This window comes from Mauremys reevesii, linkage group 1 (assembly GCF_016161935.1).
Source record: "Mauremys reevesii isolate NIE-2019 linkage group 1, ASM1616193v1, whole genome shotgun sequence".
NCBI classification, from domain to species: domain Eukaryota; kingdom Metazoa; phylum Chordata; order Testudines; family Geoemydidae; genus Mauremys; species Mauremys reevesii.
Genome location: NC_052623.1, coordinates 143,540,626 through 143,560,053, shown reverse-complemented (window position 1 = coordinate 143,560,053; position 19,428 = coordinate 143,540,626). Strand labels below are relative to the sequence as shown.

General features: G+C 47.3%; 1 long non-coding RNA gene across 1 annotated transcript; it reads left to right on the top strand.

Annotated features, from left to right (window-relative positions):
* Positions 1 to 15,031: 15,031 nt before the first annotated feature.
* Positions 15,032 to 19,421, top strand: LOC120397565. Its single transcript, XR_005593865.1, has 3 exons — positions 15,032 to 15,093; positions 18,199 to 18,290; positions 18,403 to 19,421. It is a non-coding gene; the product is annotated as an uncharacterized LOC120397565 (long non-coding RNA).
* The last annotated feature ends 7 nt before the right edge of the window (positions 19,422 to 19,428 follow it).

Genomic DNA, 19,428 nt, shown 5'->3' with positions numbered 1-19,428 from the left:
GTAGAAAAAGTAGGATAAAATTGAGCAAGAAATGCTTCCCAGTGGTTATTAGGACTGGAATTGCTATTTTCAACAGCCCTTGTCTTTTTGTTTGTTTGTTTGTTTGTTTGTTTGTTTGTTTGTTTGTTTAAAAGGAAGACAGTGATATTGCATTGGCAAATTCCCCATAAAAAGAAAGAGTGGAACAAAAGAATAATAAAGGCACCTCAACTTTTCCTCATTTATGTAGGACAGTCTTATAATATGCATCCAGATATCCTCCAATCACACAAGCTGAAAATTGTTCCACTTTACTGCAGTTCTGTAACCATATGGGAACTAATCCTGTCTGTGTTCTGTGCACATCTACAATTCCTGCTGAATGACCTGCCCTGGGAGCGAGTTACCAGTGACCCAGGGCTGCGGCAGAAGGAGGGTGCAGGTGTGTGGGGGGGAGAGCCCAGGGCTGGGGCAGCAGGAGGTGTGTGGAGGGGGGCAATGGTAGGGGGGAAGGGGAGACCCCAGAGCTGGGGTGGCAGGGGGTGTGGGTGGAGGGGGAGAGCCCAGGGTTGGGGCAGCAGGGGGGTGCGGTGAGGAGCCCAGGGCTGGGACGGGGAGCAGCCAAAAATTTTTTTGCTTGGGGCGGCAAAAAACCTAGAGCCGGCCCTGTTCCTAAGAATCAAGATTTTCAACCCAGGCCTTCAAGAACAAAAGGCTAGTGAAGTAATCCCCTGTGCCACCTAGCCTCTGCACTCCCCAGAGAAAAAGACGCAGCTAACAGCCAAGTAGAGGTAGTCAGACACAGGGGCGGCTCTAGACATTTCGCCGCCCAAAGCACGGCGGCATGACGCAGGGGGCGCTCTGCCGGTCGCCAGTCCCGTGGCTCCGGTGGACCTCCCGCAGGCGTGCCTGCGGAGGGTCCGCTGGTCCCACGGCTCCACTGAAGCCGCAGGACCAGCGGACCCTCTGCAGGCACACCTGTGGGAGATCCACCGGAGCCGCAGGACCAGCAGACCCTCCGCAGGCACGCCTGCGGGAGGTCCACCAAAGCCGCCTGCCGCCCTCCCGGCGACTGTCACAGCGCCCCCCGCGGCATGCCGCCCCAAGCACGCGCTCGGCGTGCTGGGGCCTGGAGCCTCCCTTGGTCAGACATAAAGTAAAATAGAATCTAACCCAAGTGCAGTAACTGGTAGTAGGTTCAGTTATGGATGTGGTCTGAGCTTTCTTTAGAATGACTGATTTTCACCCTTCCCCACTACATTTCTTCAGGCTGAAGTGGCTGTAAAATTCAGCAACATAGAAAGTTAATATCAGACAATTTGTAGTTTTTACCAGTTTCTTTTACAGCCTGATATACTGCCATCTAGTGGCTACTGTTAATGATTGTACTGAAAATGTGTGTGATATACATGTAGTGTTTTTTGTTTTGTTTTGTTTTAAACCAGAAACATTTAAGGGAAATGCAAGAGTCATCTATGTGGGGTGCTATTTTCTCGGTCCCTCTCCACACCCTCACTGTGAAATGGCACTATTTCAATCAACCCATCTTTTCCTCCACTCACGCAGACTGGTTTCCCTTAACCCTAACTTGTATATTAATTAAGAAACAAATGTCAGTTTTTCTCTAGAATATGTTCCTTGTTCTCTTTCACTTTTAGTTTCATTCCATTTTGTTTCTATTATCATCTGACGTGAACCACAGAAAATCATATAATAAATTTCTCCCACCTCTAAGGGTCACCCATCACCCCTCCTGTTCTCTCTATCCCATATCTCAATATCTGTAGCCAGTTTCTCCCACCCACCATCAAATTAGTTCCCCCGCACAGGACTGTAGGTTCCTTTTCACAAGCATGCAACAACTCCCTGCTGCTCAGCTGCCTTTCTTCCTAGCAAGACTGCCCAGGCTCCTTTCACAGCTGCCCCTTGAGCCCCTCCTGCTGCTCCATGAAGTGTGAAGAAGCTGCTCCTGTTTTCTGTTATCTGTATTGTGTGAGTAAAGGGCAGCAGAACTGTACTGAGCATGGCCTGACCTAGGGTGTCACCCTAAACTGAACCTTACTTGCTAAGCACTGCAAAATCCCAGAGAATATGAGTGGGGGTGGGGATAGATGTTTCCACCTGATGGTGTGGATTCTACTTCAAGAATCCTTGACACCATTTGACCTTCCCCTTCCCTCCCCAGTGTTTAAAGACAGTGGTGATCAGATTCAACTACGAGTTATTTCTGCTCAGTGGTTACTAGAGCTGAAATCACTGGCAAGCAGGTTTAGGGCTAAGCCTTAGGTGTAGTGTGAGGGCAATGTTGCAGTTAAAAACAATGAAGAGGGAGCAGCTGAGAGATTTTCCTCTACCCAGTGAAATCACTCAGAGCTAAAGTCACTAAGAGCCGGGCTAAGTGGTGGAGAGCAGATACGGTTGTACCTCAGTGCTTGGCTGTAGACAATGGATCTTGTGGTGTGCCCGGGATGGAAGCTGGAGGCATGAAGGTAGGCATAGCGGTCGGTAGGTTTTCGGTATAGGGTGGTGTTAATGTGACCACCACTTATTTGCACCGTGGTGTCTAGGAAGTGGACCTCCTGTGTAGATAGGTCCAGGCTGAGGTTGATATATGACAATATATATATGTGTATATATATATATATATATATATATATATATATAATCTCCAGATCAGTGGCACCGCTATGGGCACCCGCATGGCCCCACAATATGCCAATATTTTTATGGCCGACCTGGAACAACGCTTCCTCAACTCCCATCCACTCACGCCCCTTCTCTACCTACGCTACATTGATGACATCTTCATCATCTGGACCCATGGGAAGGAGACTCTGGAAAAATTCCACCATGATTTCAACAGCTTCCACCCCTCCACAAGATCCATTGTCTACAGCCAAGCACTGAGGTACAACCGTATCTGCTCTAACCCCGCAGACAGAGACCAACACCTAGAAAATCTCCACCAAGCATTCTCAAGACTACAGTACCCACACGAGGAAATAAGGAAACAGATCAACAGAGCCAGATGTGTACCCAGAAGCCTCTTACTTCAAGACAAACGCAAGAAAGAAACCAACAGGACTCCACTGGCCATCACATACAGTCCCCAGCTCAAACCCCTCCAACGCATCATCAGGGATCTACAACCCATCCTGGACAATGATCCCACACTTTCACAGGCCTTGGGTGGCAGGCCAGTCCTCGCCACAGACAACCTGCCAACCTGAAGCATATTCTCACCAGCAACTGCACACGCACCATAGTAACTCTAGCTCAGGAACCAACCCATGCAACAAACCTCGATGCCAACTCTGCCCACATATCTACACCAGCAACACCATCACAGGACCTAACCAGATCAGCCACACCATCACCGGTTCATTCACCTGCACGTCCACCAATGTAATATATGCCATCATATGCCAGCAATGCCCCTCTGCTATGTACATCGGCCAAACTGGACAGTCTCTAAGGGAAAGGATAAATGGACACAAATCAGACATTAGGAATGGCAATATACAAAAACCTGTAGGAGAACACTTCAACCTCCCTGGCCACACAATAGCAGATCTTAAGGTGGCCATCCTACAGCAAAAAAACTTTAGGACCAGACTTCAAAGAGAAACTGCTGAGCTCCAGTTCATCTGCAAATTTAACACCATCAGCTCAGGACTAAACAAAGACTGTGAATGGCTTGCCAATTACAGAACCAGTTTCTCCTCCCTTGGTTTTCACACCTCAGCTGCTGGAACAGGGCCTCATCCTCCCTGATTGATCTAACCTCGTTATCTCTAGCTTGCTTCTTGCTTGCTTATATATACACCTGCCCCTGGAAATTTCCACTGCTTGCATTCGAAGAAGTGGGTATTCACCCACGAAAGCTCATGCTGCAAAACGTCTGTTAGTCTATAAGGTGCCACAGGATTCTTTGCTGCTTCCACAGAACCAGACTAACACGGCTACCCCTCTGATTGTTTTACATGGCTCTCCCCTTTCACAGGTGAACACAGCTCGGAACTCTGGGTCCTCACTGACAAAAGGACAACCAGTTGTGGGTGGGGTGCAGCAAAGGGAAAGGGAAATGGCATGTTAAAGGGACATGCATTCATTCACACTGCAAGGTGGGAAACTGAGGCAAAGGACACTGCCCAGTGTATTGCTGGGTGGGTGTTTGCTAATAGTTACATGCTTTCAAATCAGGGTTCTAGTGTAGTCCCAAATTAATGCTGGGTTCCCTTCCCCTTGTATTAAAAGTTTTCTTTTGTTTTACAATGCCTCAGTGCTTGCAAGAGGGGAAGTGTTGCCTGTTAGAGGCACCGGGGTGGCTCTAGCTTTTTTGCCACCCCAAGCACTGCAGTCAGGCAGCCTTCGGTGGCACACCTGTGGGAGGTCCCCAGTCAGGCTGCCTTTGGCAGATTGCCTGTGGGAGGTCCCCGGTCCCGCGGATTCGGCGTACCCGCCGCTGAATTGCCACCGAAGCCACGGGACCGGCGGACCTCCCGCAGGCAAGCCACCAAAGGCAGCCTGACTGCTGCCCTCGCAGGAACCGGCAGGGCACCCCCCCGCAGCTTGCTGCCCCAGGCACGCGCTTGGAGCACTGGTGCCTGGAGCCTCCACTGAGAGGCACACAGGAGTGTTGTTCAGTTTTCCTGTATTATCAGGTGAGGGCTCAAACTGGTTCAGTTTTGTATTGTTAAGAGAAACCTCTACATATTGAACCGAGCCCTTGTTGTGACACCACCTGGCACAATGGTTACACTAGTATGTGGAGCTAAGTCTACTATAGATGGCCCCAATTCAGGGAAGCATTCCTATTCAGGAAAGCACTTGAATACACGTTTCCTGAACACCAATAGCCTTAAGAAAGCACTTACGTTCCTTCCTGGATTAGTGCCTATAACGGGAACTGCCTCAATAATAATAAATTTTTACTAAGGTGACATCAGGAAGAATAAATCACAGAGTGGCTTTTGGTGATTTCATAAGTACTTTAAGGGCCTGATTTTCTTCTCCCTCATACTGGTGTAAATTGGGAATAATTAAATAATAATTATATAATTATTATAATTAAATAATAAATAATTAAAGTAACTCAGTTGAAGTAAATGAAGTTACATTGGTGGGAAATAAATGACCATGGGAGAAGAATCAGACCCTAAGAATCCCATAATCTCCCCAGGGAAACATATTGCTTTGAAAACGTTTCTTTCTCCATTTTATATTGCCTTCAGTTTTTAATCTGAATGTTCAATGTTTAAAAAAATAATAATCTGAAGAGAGTAGTTGCACAGTGCTGGTAAACACAGTGCATCATGCAACATGGCATACTGAACTGGACTAGAAATAGAATACAAGATTGGAACTAACATTTTCACTATTAGGCTTTTCTAGGGCTATGAAAATAAATTAAGCAGTTTAGTTAGCTAAACCTTACTCCATTTACACCAATATCTGAATAAATGTTTATGGCTGAAATGTTGCATTTAATGTGATTTTTCCATTGTCCTGTGTTTTATTTAAAATCCATAATGGTTAGAGTGCATCCTAAAACACTCTACATTTATAATTCTTTGATGAACATAAGAACACAAGAATGGCTATACTAGGTCAGACCAAAGGTCCATCTAGCCCAGTATCCTGTCTTCCAACAGTGGCCAATGCCAGGTGCCCAGAGGGAATGAACAGAACAGGTAATCATCAAGTGATCCATCCCCTGAAGCTCATTCCCAGCTTCTGGCAAACAGAGGCTAGGGACACCATCCCTGCCCGTCCTGGCTAATAGCCATTGATGGACCTATCTTCCATGAATTTATCTAGTTCTTTTTTGAACCCTTTTATAGTCTTGGCCTTCACAGCATGCTCTGGCAAGGAGTTCCACAGGTTGACTGTGCGTTGTGTAAAAAAAAACCTTCCTTTTTTGTGTTTTAAACCTGCTGCCTATTAATTTCATTTGGTGGCCCCTAGTTATTGTGTTATGAGATGGAGTAAATAACAGGGGTGTTAAAGAGGTATAGCCTACCACAATGCTACCTACTCCCATCACAGGGAAGAGGTTCATAGTTCTGAAAGAAGGGTATGTCTACACAGCATTTGGAAGCGAGCCTCCCAGCCCAAGCTGAAGGACTTAGGCTAGCGGGTTCATGCTATTGCTGTAGAAATAGCTGTGTAAACAGTACTTTGAAATTGTGACTCAGATTGGAGCTCAGGCTCTGAAGCCCAGGGAGGTGAGTGTGCTTCAGAGGCAAAGGAAAAGAAGGGTGGGGTGTCCCAGAGTGTCTGTGGGGGCCTGAGGATCTACAGAAATATCAGGTCCCAATCCTGTGGATCCCAGGATATTTGTGCAGGTGAGGCCCTTCCATGCTGCTCGTTGGTTTCCCTCTTTCCCCCAGAAGAGCTAATTGCTTAGGAACTGTGCTGCCATAGGCCACTGCATAACTGCATCTGAAGCTCCCTCTCAGGACTGAAAGATGGACTATGCAGAGGGCTTTATGATGACAAACTATGGCACAGATTTCTACTCAGAAATCCACCAGTACTAGAAGGAAACATTTCCTACAGCAGTTTTTCCAGTGCTCTGCACCTGCAGCATACAGAGCTCAGATTGAGTAGAGTTCATCCAGAGGAGCTTCCCATCCTCCTTGGAAGGAAAAGCAAATTAGAGCTGCCGCTTCCACTTCACAATCCCCCCTCCATTTCCAAATGGGTTTGCTCCCCTCTGTTCGCATAAGATCAAGTGTGTATATGGGCATTAGGCTCCTAAGTCACTTAGGACTTTTGAAAATTTTACTCTAGATGTTCAAAAAGATCATGGTAGTATAGAGAATAACTTGAAGAGCTTGGAAGAGTAAGTTAGCTCAGTGATGGTGTAGTCCAGTGCCAGGCATAGCATCAGATGGCTAGCAATGTGCTGCAGTGTGCTCATTTTGTTAGAAAATGGCAAAAAAGTAGAATCTAATGAAGGTAAATAGATCAGAGTGGGGAACAGGGAAAGTTAGACATAAGGGTGTTCTTAGAAAGGAAAAAATGTTGTGGTGTGAGAATGTAAAAGATTTGGAAAGTGCAATTCAAAATCAGATTTTGAGAATTTTAAAATTCCTGGCTATTACAGAAGGGCAAATTCTGACATGAGTACTATACTTCTGTAGCAACTCCCCACTCACTACCTCCAATCCCACTGTGGATTGAATCTGGGATCTTCAGTGCTAACATCATGAGCCTAAGGGTATGTCTACACTACAAGAGTAGTTCGATTCAACTTAATTCGAATTTGTGGAATCGACCTTACGAAGTCGAATTTGTGTATCCACACTAAGGACACTAATTCGACTTTGTGAGTCCACACTAACAGGGCCAGCGTCGACTTTGGAAGCGGTGCACTGTGGGAAGCTATCCCACAGTTCCCGCAGTCCCCGCTGCCCATTGGAATGCTGGGTAGAGCCCCCAATGCCTGCTGGGGGAAAAAATGTGTCGAGGGTGGTTTTGGGTAACTGTCATCATTGAACCGTCAATGACGCCCTCCCTCCCTCCCCGAAAGCGCCTGCGGGCAATCTGTTCGTGCACTTTTCTGGTCAGTGACAGCGCGGACGCCACAGCACTGTGAGCATGGAGCCCGCTGCAGTTATGGCCGTTTTCACCTCCTCGCACCTTATCGTCCACCTCTTCCACAGTCAGCTGCTGAGAAATCGGGCTACTTTTCAATGGTGCTGCAAGCACTGGTGGACCATAGGGGACGTTTTACCAACATCAACGTCGGGTGGCCAGGCAAGATTCATGACACGCGTGTTTTCAGGAACTGTGGTCTGTTTAGACACCTGCAGGAAGGTAGTTTCTTCCCGGACCACAAAATAACTGTTGTGGATGTGCAGATGCCTATAGTGATCCTCGGGGACCCAGCCTACCCGCTAATGCCCTGGCTCATGAAGCCCTATACAGGCGCCTTGGACAGCAACAAGGAACTCTTCAAGTACCAGCGAGCAGCGTGACCTGTGACTGTTCAGTTTCTTTACAGAGAAGCTGAACCTGCCCCTGTTTCTTTACCCAGTTACTGTTGACTATCCTCTGCAGTTACATACCCCGTTCACCCCATTTTCCCCACTTCCAACACACGTGTAAAAATAAAATACATGTTCCATTGTTACTTAAGAAAGGTTTCTTTATTAATGACTTTGCGTTAAAGGGTTGAAACTGGGACGCAGATTGTGCTGCGTAGGGTGTGCAGTGATGTAAAGACCGCCTCTAAACTCGAGGAATGACAGGCTCCTGCTCCTAGAGCGGTCCGCAGTGCCAGACTGGTTGTTTCAATGGAGCCTGCCATCCCTCCTTTTTGGGATTCTGTGTGCGGGGGCTATGTGACCTTGTGGCGGAGGAAGACGGATACAGATTCCTCTGCTGTGTGACTCTGTGGTCCAGGACAAGGACCGCTGCATAAGATCTGTAACCGCCCTCCACCGCTACAAAGTCACGTCCCCCCCCACCCACACAGAACCTGGAACCCACCTCCCATACTGACCAGGGTGCCTACTGACTGCACTGTGTGTGTGACCTGCTGCTGATCCTGCCCCCGTGTCCGTACCCTGGTAAAGGTGACCGTCCTATGCAATTACCAACCCCCTTCCCCACCCCTTCAAACACAGTCTTCTGTAAAAAAACATGATGGAAACAGTAATTAACAGCAAAGTATTTTTAATAATTAATTAGACAGTTAGGGGATGAAACTGGGATTTGGGCTTGGGTGAGTCAGGAAGGGAAGGACTTCTCAAAATTTAGGGTATGAGAGCTTTTGGGTACTTGAGCACTCTGCTGGGGTGCAGTGACAGTTTTCACGGCCCCTGGCGCACCTCCTTCTGGTTATTTTGGGTGAGGGGGGCATGGGACTTTGTGGCGGGGGAGGGCGGTTGCAGATACACTGAAGGGGGGCTCTGTCCTCCGGCCTGCGGTCCTGCAGAACATCCACAAGGCGCTGGAGCGTGTCCGTTTGCTCCCTCATTAGTCCAAGCAGCGTTTGAGTCGCCTGCTGGTCCTCTTGACGCCACCTCTCCTCCCATTCGCTGTGTGAGCGCTGCTGCTGAGAGAGGGTCTCCCTCCTGGGGCATTTCCTGTGTGGCTGGTCAGAGCATCCAAGCTTGGACTGCTGTCCAGAGCGTCAACAGAGTGGTGCACTGTGGGATAGCTCCCAGAGCTACTAAGGTCGATTTCCGTCCACACCTAGCCTAATTCGACATGGCCATGTCGAATTTAGCGCTACTCCCCTCGTCGGGGAGGAGTACAGAAGTCGAACTAAAGAGCCCTCTATGTCGAATTAAATAGCTTCGTGGTGTGGACGGGTGCACGGTTAATTCGAATTAATGCTGCTAAATTCGAATTAAAGTCCTAGTGTGGACCAGGCCTTAGGGACTAACTCCATCATCTAGCAACAATATCAGACTCTTATTTTCTTATATGGACCAGCCACTAGAGGGGAAAATGTTAAACGCAATGAACCAGTAAGTTTCACTTTCAGTGTCTTTTTATCTAAAATATTGGGAGAGGGAGAACTAGTTGAGCCCTTTTGTCTCTGAGTGAAATACTAATTTGGATTCAGTAAGTCATCCTCTACTCCAGAATTACATTGTGACCACTGGTGTCAAGAAATCTGATTCATTGGAGTATTGGGATTGCAATTCTAATTTTCATTTTTAGAGCCAACAGAGAGGCCTGCTCTATGTGAAAAAATACATAATGTCAAAACTGAGGAGCTCAGCTTCTCTTAAGTTTTTCTGCAATTCAGCTGTCACATATTAACTAATTTTAAAACCAAATCAGACACTAAATCTGAACTGAGAGACTGAATCATTGGCTGCAGTTTTATACTCAGCTCAACTAAGAGTAGTGTTAGAAAACATTAAATACTTGGGTTTCCACTACAATATGACACTTCTTGGCATTTCCTGGAAGCTAATACTCACCAGTAATAGCAAAGGAACTGGACTAGGACAAAGCAGTAGTTTGGGCTGATGGACTTTAATAGGAGTTGATTGTATGTGATTGGAGGATATTTCTGCAGTCATTTTTTGTTCCTCTTCTGTTATGCTTCTGTTCCAGACATGGAATGCTACAGAGCTTCCTTCTGAGATAGATACACACAAAATGTGTTCAATATAAGATCCTTCAATGCTCTGCCCCAGGAGCGGCGCCACGGTTTTTGACGCCCTAGGTAAGATGACCAGACAGCAAGTGTGAAAAATCAGGACGGGGGTGAGGGGTAATAGGAGCCTATATAAGAAAAAAAACCCAAAAATCGGGACTGTCCCTATAAAATCGGGACATCTGGTCAGCCTAGCCCTAGGCGGCAGTGCTCCTTCTCTGAGCATTTGGCTGCGGGGGTCCTTCCACTCTGCGTCTTCGAGGCACTTCAGCGGCGGGTCCTGGAGCGAGTGAAGGACCCACTGCCAAATTTCCGCCAAAGACCCAGAGCGGAAGGACCCCCACCGCCGAATTTCCACCGAGGGCGGCAAAATGCCGCCCCCCCAAATCCTGCCGCCCTAGGCGACCGCCTAGGGTTGCATAGTGGAAGCGCCGTCCCTGTTCTGCCCATGTGACTGAAGTTAGTGCTGGAAAACCGGTAGCCACTATTACCGTTGATCTTTAGCTCAGAAGAGCAAGAAATGGATCTTCCTGCTATAGGATTTTCTTGGCTGTCTGTCCAGCTCTCAGCCCCTCCATTCACTTGCAGGTAGTGTGGGCTGCTAGTAATATGATCAAAATCATAATTCGTTTAAAATGACATAAATTCTGCTGCAGTGAATTGTGGTCCGTTGTCCATCACTGGTTGTTCCGGAATACCGAAGTGAGCAAAAGTGCACTTCAGTTTCTTGATGTCACTGAGGGCATGTCTACACATACAGTGCTGCAGTGCGGCTGCTGAAGACACTTTATGCTGATGGGAAAGAGCTCTCTCGTCGGCATAATAAAACCACCTCTGCAAGCAATGGTACCTATGTCAGTGGGAGAAGCTTTCCCACTGACATAGCACTGTCCATACCAGCACTGTAGTTTATGTCACTCAGGGGCAGGGCCGGCTCCAGACCCCAGCGCGGCAAGCACGCGCATGGGGCGGCCCTTTCCCTGGGGGGCGGCAGGCTGGACCGGTGGACCTGCCGCAGTTATGCCTGCGGGAGGTCCACCGGAGCCCCGGGAGGACCGGACCTGCCGCAGGCATGACTGCGGAGGGGGCGCTCGTCCCGCAGCTGCAGTGGACCTCCCGCAGGCATGACTGCGGCAGCTCAAGCGGAGCCACCGGACCAGCGAACCGTCCGCAGCTGCGGGAGGTCCAGCCGAGCCGCGCGACCAGCGGACCCTCCGCCGTCATGCCCGCGGGAGGTCCGCTACTCCTGTGGCTCCGGGGCGCCTCCCGCGCATGACTGCTTGGGGCGGCCAAAAAGGTAGAGCCGCCCCTGCTCAGGGGGATTGTTTATGCACACCCCTGAGCAACATAAATTATGCAGACATAGGCTGCAGTGTAGACATATCCTGAGACATGTTATGTCTTTCAGGAAAAATAGTCCACGACAACCAAGTAATGATGTCCTCTGAATTCACATAAATCCACAGCTAGTTTCCCCCGCTTCCAGACAGACCTTGGGGGTTGTTATTAAAGTGTTTTTGTGTTGTGTTGGTCTATTAGTTCTGCAATGTTCATGTGCAGGTATTTTATTCTTTATGCTCTTGCTGATGCCCTACCAGCACACTGACTGTTTGGACTATTTGTGGCCCTCAGTTAATCCTTGATGTCCTTCACAGATGAAAATTAGGATTTTTCCTCTCATTTTGTTTGGAATTACCAGGGCCAGCTCCAGCTTTTTTGCCACCCCAAGTGGCAAAGAAAAAGAAAAGTGTGAAGGACCCGCCGCCGAATTGCCGCCAAAGACTAAAGCGGAGCACTTGAGCTGCCATCAAAGTGCCGCCGAAGACCCGGATGTACCGCCCCAATAACAGATGGAGTGCTGCCCCTTTCTATTGTCCATCCCAGGCACCTGCTTCCTTCGCTGGTTCCTGGAGCCGGCCCTGCTAATTACAATGCAATTGCCTTTGATCATGAGTCCATCTGACTTGTTTAATTGTCTATGCACTGCAAAGTAGGCTCCTGTCACTGCCTTAGTGTCCTGAGATACTTGGGCCAGCCAGTTTACGGGTAATTGAGTGGGATGCTGGGCTCCATGACAAAGTGTCTGCAATTACCAGATTTTTCCCAGGAACATATTAGCAATTGGGTTAAATCGTGTTAACCTTATCAACAGACATTGGCATCTCAGCAGTGCTTGATCCAGGTCTTTTCTACTGAGGAGGGTTACAAGCAGTTTACAGTCTGCTGTCAGTATAAATTAATCCAATCCACACAGGTACTTGTAAAAGTTCTCACATGCCCATACACTAGCCAGGCACTCTTTTTCAATCTGTACATATTGTTTTTCTCACATTTGGTGAGTGTACAAGAGCAAAATGCAACTGGCTCCCATTCAGATGGTTGCTGTTTGCATCCACTCTGGCCACAGGATCTCTTGAGATCATTTCTGTCACCTTTTTAAAGGCAATATTTCAATTTGACCCCCACAGCTAAGGTGTGTTGGACTTTAATAGTTCATTCACTGGTTTTGTCACTGTAAAAATGTCTTGCAGGTATTGATCAAGGTAATTTACCATCCCCAGTATTCATCTCAGTTCTGGTACATTTGTTGGTGCATTCAATTTTTGAATCACTTTTATTTTCTCAGGGCTTTTACTGTCCAACTTTACGTATTGGCTGTTCCAAAAAACTCAATTTGAGGTTGGCAGGAAATGCTCTTTTTCTTGTTTAGAATCAGTCCGGACTGACTGGTTAGGCTTAGGACTTCATTGAGGGTTTTGTTGTGTTCTTCCATCAAAGATCCATATATCAAAATATCATCCATGAAAACTACAACTCCATTTGTAACGGTTAACAGTTCTGCCTTCTTTCTTTGGAACATTTTAGGTACACTTGTCATCTGAAAAAGTAATCTTTGATAGTAAAATCTCCCAAATAAATATAGTCAATTTAGCACTTTCTTTGGCTAAAGGAATTTGCCAGAATCCGCTTGAGGCATCCACCTTGGAGAATACTGTAGCTCTATTCACTTTTGGGGAAAGTCATCTAGTGTTGGGAAGGTATATTTTTCTCATAACTGCTTCATTAAGTCTTTTAAGATCCACAAAGATACGTATTCTCCCATTTTTCTTTATAACTGGTACAACTGAGGCACAACTGCTGGTTCAGAGATTTTCTCGATTATGCCAATCCATTCCATTCTCTTTAATTCAATTTCCACTTTATGAAGTAATGGGATAGGAATCCTGGGAGGTGTATGTGCACTATATGCATTTGTATTCTGTGTTGTAATTTAAATCAATATATTTGAAAATGTAGAAAAACTTCCAAAATATTTAATAAATTTCAATTGGTATTCTATTGTTTAACAGTGTGATTAATCACAATTAATTTTTGAGTTAACTGTGATTAATCAACAGCCCTAGTTTATTGTAACCTGTGTTGCTGAGTGATTTGTCCAACGTTACAGAGGAATTCAGTGACAGATGCAGGAATAAAACTCAGGTATCCTGACTTGTACTTTGGTGCCCAGTTCAACATGCAGTCTCCTTGATTTACAAAAAGGTGCTTATCCATACACTCCAGGCACACTTGATATAAATTTTAAAATGCAACATAATTAGAACTGAGGAAAAAACTGATTTTTTGGTTTGGTGGCCAAACCAAAAAAATCCAGCAAAAGAGTTGGTTTATTTCAGGGATTGGCAACCTATGGCATGTGTGCCAAAGACGACACATGAGCTGATTTTTAATGGCACGCTGCTGCCTGCCGGGGTCCCGCTCAGCCCACTGCTGAACCCTGGCAGCGGGCTGAGCCGGACCCCAGCAGGCAGCAGTGTGCCATTAAAAATGCTGCCAGACCCAGCCCGCTCTTCTCCGCCCCCCGCCTACCGCTCTCTCTGGCGGGGGCAGGAGGCAGAAGCAAGCTTGGTCCTGCCGGCTGCGGCTGTACGGCAGGCTCTGCCAGCAGCCAAGCTTCCCCCTCCCCCGCCTCTTCCCCCAACGTGCCGCGTCGAGCCCCGCCTCCTCTCCCTCCCTGCCGCCAATGGCCCTTGCGAGGGAGGGGAGAAGAGCAGCCCCAGCGCCCTTGCTGCTCAGACTGCTAAGGAGGCAGGGAAGGGAGGCAGGAGCGGAGCCTTGGGGAAGGGAGGCAGGAGCGGGGTGTATCCCTCCAGCCCCCTGCCGTGAGCCACTCAGGGCAGGGGGCAGGGAGCAACCCCTGATCCCAACCCGCCCACCCCCAAGCCCTCTGCTCTGACCCCTGCACCCCCTTGTACCCTAGCCCCCTGCATCCCCCCCCACAACCCCATCCCTGATTCCTGAACCCTCCACACATACCCAGCCCCTCACACCCCATGCCCTGTCTCCTGCACCCCCCTCACATGCCACCAGCCCTCTGCCCTGACCCCTGCACCCCTCTTGTACCCCAGCTCCCTGCAACCCCCACACGACCCCATCCCTGCACTCCACACATACCCAGCCCCCCCCACACCCCATGCCCTGACTCCTGCACCCCCTCACATGCCCCCAGCCCTCTGCCCTGACTCCTGCACCCTCCACACATACCCAGCCCCCCCACACCCTCTGCCCTGACTTCTGCACCCTCCACATTCACCCAGCCCCACCACACCCTCTGCCTGATTCCTGCACCCTCCACACATACCCAGCCCCCCCACACTCCCTGCCCTTACTCCTGCACTCCCCACACATACCCAGCACCCCCACACTCATGTCCTGACTCTTGCACCCCCCACCCAGAGCACCAAATGGGAGCTCCTCCACCCCCTCCCACATTCCCACCTGCACCCCTTGCACCAAATGGGAGCTGCCCAGGTAAGCGCTCCACATCCAAACCTCCTTCCCCAACCCTGAGCCCCCTCTCTCATTCTAGCTCCTGGCCAGACCCTGCACCCCAGCCTGCTCCTTCACCTCCAGCTCTGTGCTCAGTGCACCCCCACCCACAGCTCAGTGCAGCGAGAGGAAGAGAATGGGCCAGAACCAGGGAGAAGGTAGGTACCGACTCTATGTGGGCAGGGCCGGGACCCCAGACAGGCAGTAGGCTGAGCGGGGCTGGCGGCTGGGACCCTGGCTAGCAGGAGCCAGCAGACAGAACCCCAGACCGGCAGTGGGCTGAGCAGCTCGGCCCGCTGCTGGTCTGGAGTGCCAGCCCCGCTCAGCCCGCCACCGGTCTGAGGTTCTGGCTGCCGGTCCCTTGCCAGTTGGGGTCCCAGCCGCCGGCCCTGCTCAGCCTGTTGCCAACCTGGGGTTCCGGTCACAGGCCCCGCTCAGCCTGCTGCCGGCCTAGGTGAACAGAACCTCAGGCCGGGAGCAGGCTGAGTGGGCCAGCGGCTTAAGATCAGCATTTTAATTTAATTTTAAATGAAGTTTCTTAAACATTTTGAAAACTTTGTTTACTTTACCTACAACAGTAGTTTAGTTATATTATATATAGACATAGAGAGAAACCTAAAAAAATGTTAAAATTTATTACCGGCACACAAAACCTTAAATTAAAGTGAATAAATGAAGACTTGGCACACCACTGCTGAAAGGTTGCCGACTCCGGTTTATTTTGAACTTAAACTGATTTTTTGTTTTTTTCATGTCAAAATGAAAAGCTAAAGATCAAACAAAACATTTCAATCCAACTTTTGGTTTTTTTGAAAATGTCATTTTGAATTGACATTTTGTTTGGAATATGTGGATTTGAAAGAAAATGTCCAAATGAACTGTTTCAATGTTTTCCAAGAGAAAATTTCAAGGAGCGGGGGGAGAGAGTTGGCCAAAATTATCCACCAAATGTGACCTGAATTTCCTAGAAATAACCCGAAATAACTTCATCCCATCTTTATAAGTAATGCCCTAAATAAAGCAGTACCATTTTTATAACCCACCACCTCCAGTAATCCACACAATTTAAAAACTCAAATTTCCCTCCCCTTCCAAAATCCCGCCCTGCTTTTACAGGTCTCAACTCTCCTTCCCCATTTTCAAATGCCTGGGGGGAAAGATTAACTTTTCAGCTTTCTCCTTTATTTTGTTTCATGGACTTTTAGAGATTTTGGGGCTTTTCTTTTAATTTTGCCACAGTAAATAATAATAATTGTTAGCATTTATATACTGCTTTTTGTCCATAGATCACAACGTGTTTTACAAAGGTGAGTACATATTGCAATCTCAGTTGTACAGACAGGTAAATTAAGGCTGCTAAATTTATGTTCCTCAATTTTTTAGAGGTAAGCTTTAGACAAAAGGGTAAAATCCTGGCTCCATTGAAGTCAATGGCAAAACTCCCATTGCTTCATTGGGGCCAGTATTTCACTCCTAGGGCCTGATTTTTAGAGGTGCTGAGACTCTCAACTTCAAATGAAATCAATGGGAGCCTATGTGCTCAGCATATCTGAAAATCAGGATCCATCTGTAGGTGTCCCAAGTTGGGTGCCCAAAATCCGAGGCACCCAAATTTAGGTGTGAAATAAAAGCCAGAAGTTTCAGTCTCATCACTTTAACTGTGCACAGCTGCACAACTGTACTATTCAGTGCTGCATTGCTGGATACAGCTTTATCCTCCTCAGGCCACTGGAGGGAGAGAAGGAGATGTGACAGGGATCAATAAAGTTGTTTGGACAAGACGGGGAAGGCGGGAGTCTGTCTGCTCTGATAGCTCACTTTAGTTTACCAACAAATATAATGAGCTTTGACATTTTGCCAACTTTGCCATCTAGTCTGATTTGGCCGTTTATATTTATTTACTTAAATAGATAGGCTGGACACTGAGCAAACTTGGAAAGAATGAGGCAGAGGAGGCACTGCACTACCTTTCCACCTGTCCTTGCCCTGGGGACCACCAGAAGCTGTTCAGCTCCCAGTACAAATGAGAACATTCACAGAGCTACTCTAATTCATGCTGACTGGAATAGACCTGGAATGTCAGAGCGTGGTGTGCTCCACCCACAGCCCTCCTGTCCTTGACTGTTCACCTACACGTAAGGCAGGGGAAGTAGATGGCATGGAAATGGCTATGTCAGCTATGCCACAGGGTGATTCCTCTATGACAGGAAAATGCCATCGGCCCCTTTAGAGAAGCTTTAAATCCTATCTTTGCACCATCCTTAGCCTGGGATGTGGGACTGGCCCATAATGTTTAGCTTGCAGGATAAATCAGAATCCATTCAAACTTGAATCTAATTCAAGACCCAAAAGGCATTGCATGATTCTATGGCATCCCTCCATGTAACATCTCTTTTGAGGTAGTACTTCCTTAAATGGTCAGAGGTAGGTTATATAATAGTCAAAATATTCAATCTCATTGGAGCCTGCCAATACTAGCCTATAATCACAGGTCCCCAAAGACTAGAAATAAAGTGCAAAGTTTTAAGTGAGAGTAATTACCCACTGGAACAACTTACCTAGGGATGTGGTAGATTTTCCATCACTTTAAGTCTTTAAATCAAGACTGGATATCTTTCTAAACAATACGTTTTACTTCAAACAGAAATTAAGGGCTTGATGCACAGATTACTGGCTGAGGATCTATGGCCAGTGTTATGCAGGAGGTCAGAATAGATTATCATAATGGTCCTTTGGCCTTAACAAAATCTATTAATTGCATGGACAATCCTGGTCACTAAAGTCCTCTGTTTATCCACAGATGTGGCACAGTATGGGCAGCATGAGTGCAACATTCCTTGTACTGCCCCGTTAATGTTACTTACTCCTAATCTGAACTCCTTTTAGGAGTCAGATTGCATTTCAGCCACCCCACCATTTAATTCATGGTTCCTCAGAGGTATTTGTTAACTAGAAACAATACCACCAAATTCATTTCACACATGCTGCTGCACAGCCATTAGAGTCTATAAATTTTATTCATTACTGACACAAGCCAGATTTGAACTGGTGATCTAGAGGGGAAAGGCTCTGTGTGGCATGACCAGCCCTGTGGCATCCAGTAAACCTTGTTGTGTTCTTACGGTTATTTTAACTCTTACTTTTGATAGTATACTTCCCCAAATACACTTCCATTTCCCCCTCAGAGATAATCCTAAAGCTGTGCAACCTCTGCAGTGCCATATCCTGTCCCTTTTTAATAAGTCATGTGTTTCACTTAATAGATCACTGGCTGTTGACAGGCACTAGTGGGGATGAAAATGTCCATGCTTCTTCTTTCACTTGACATCAGCAGAAACAAGCGAGAAGCATCTCAGTAAGTGGAGACTGCAGGCAATGGTCACTCTCTATGCCTCATCTTTTATCTGATTTCCTGACTTTCCATCACCAGCATAAGTGGTTAAATGTTGCTGTGCTTGCTTTTGAAGGGAGAGACTCAGCAGCGAACTGAAGAAGGAAGACCACCCAGGGATGTCTTCTCTGGCCATGAAGCTTTTAGAGCAAAGGTTCCGCTGTCTAGTAACGCTGCATGCTTCATACATTGCTACCTTCCTGAGTGAACAGGAATCAAAAAGACACCATTTTTGAATGGGTTGCAATGAAAACACCATTTCATCCACAGAAGAAGGAACAAAGAAATAAAAGTGCTAGTAATGGATCAAGAATTCCCTCTCTTCCTTACACTGAACAAACTTCAGAGCCTGCCTTCTACAGAAGAGGTGGTGGTTGGGATAGCCAGAAGGATGAGCCTGGATGAGGTGGGGGCATGGATGATACAACCAGAGAGATGTTAAGAGACACAGATGATGTGTTTGAGGTACAAGAAGAAGAGAGTTTTGCATTGTGCCAGGTTAGTTTGACAACCACAGGATATACGGGAGGGAGATTGAAAAGTAGGAAGGAATGGACAGGACAGAATTCAGTAAGAAATCAGAAGGGAAGGAAAAGGCTAGATAAGGAGACAGGTTTACTCAAAAATGTAAATATGAGAGATTAGGAAGCAGCCTGGCTGTTGAGAAGATAGGGCATAGCAGCTAGATTCAGTGTCTTTACACACAAGAGAGAACTTCCCTTATGTGGTTAGAAATTCACATGTGTGTTTGTAGCTTCCTGGTTTTGATGGATCTGGGCCTTGTTTTCCTGTAATCTACCCCTCCAGCAGGGGTGGGAATTGATGATGGAGTAGGAGCCGCAACAGGAGAGAGGCCGCTGCTGCACTGGCATTCCCTCTCCTCTCTGTGTCCCAAGTGATTCTTGCATTTCCTCTGAACATTTGGAAGCCTGACTTTGTGTCTTCTACTGTGTTATACAAGGCGCGCATTTGGAAAATGTCCTGTCATCCAGACAAGGAAGCAATACCAGTTACTACTTTGCAATTTAAATACATTTGAAAAAAAAAAGTAAATCAGATACTTTGGCTGGGAAATATTGACTGGTTTGATATTTTTTACATA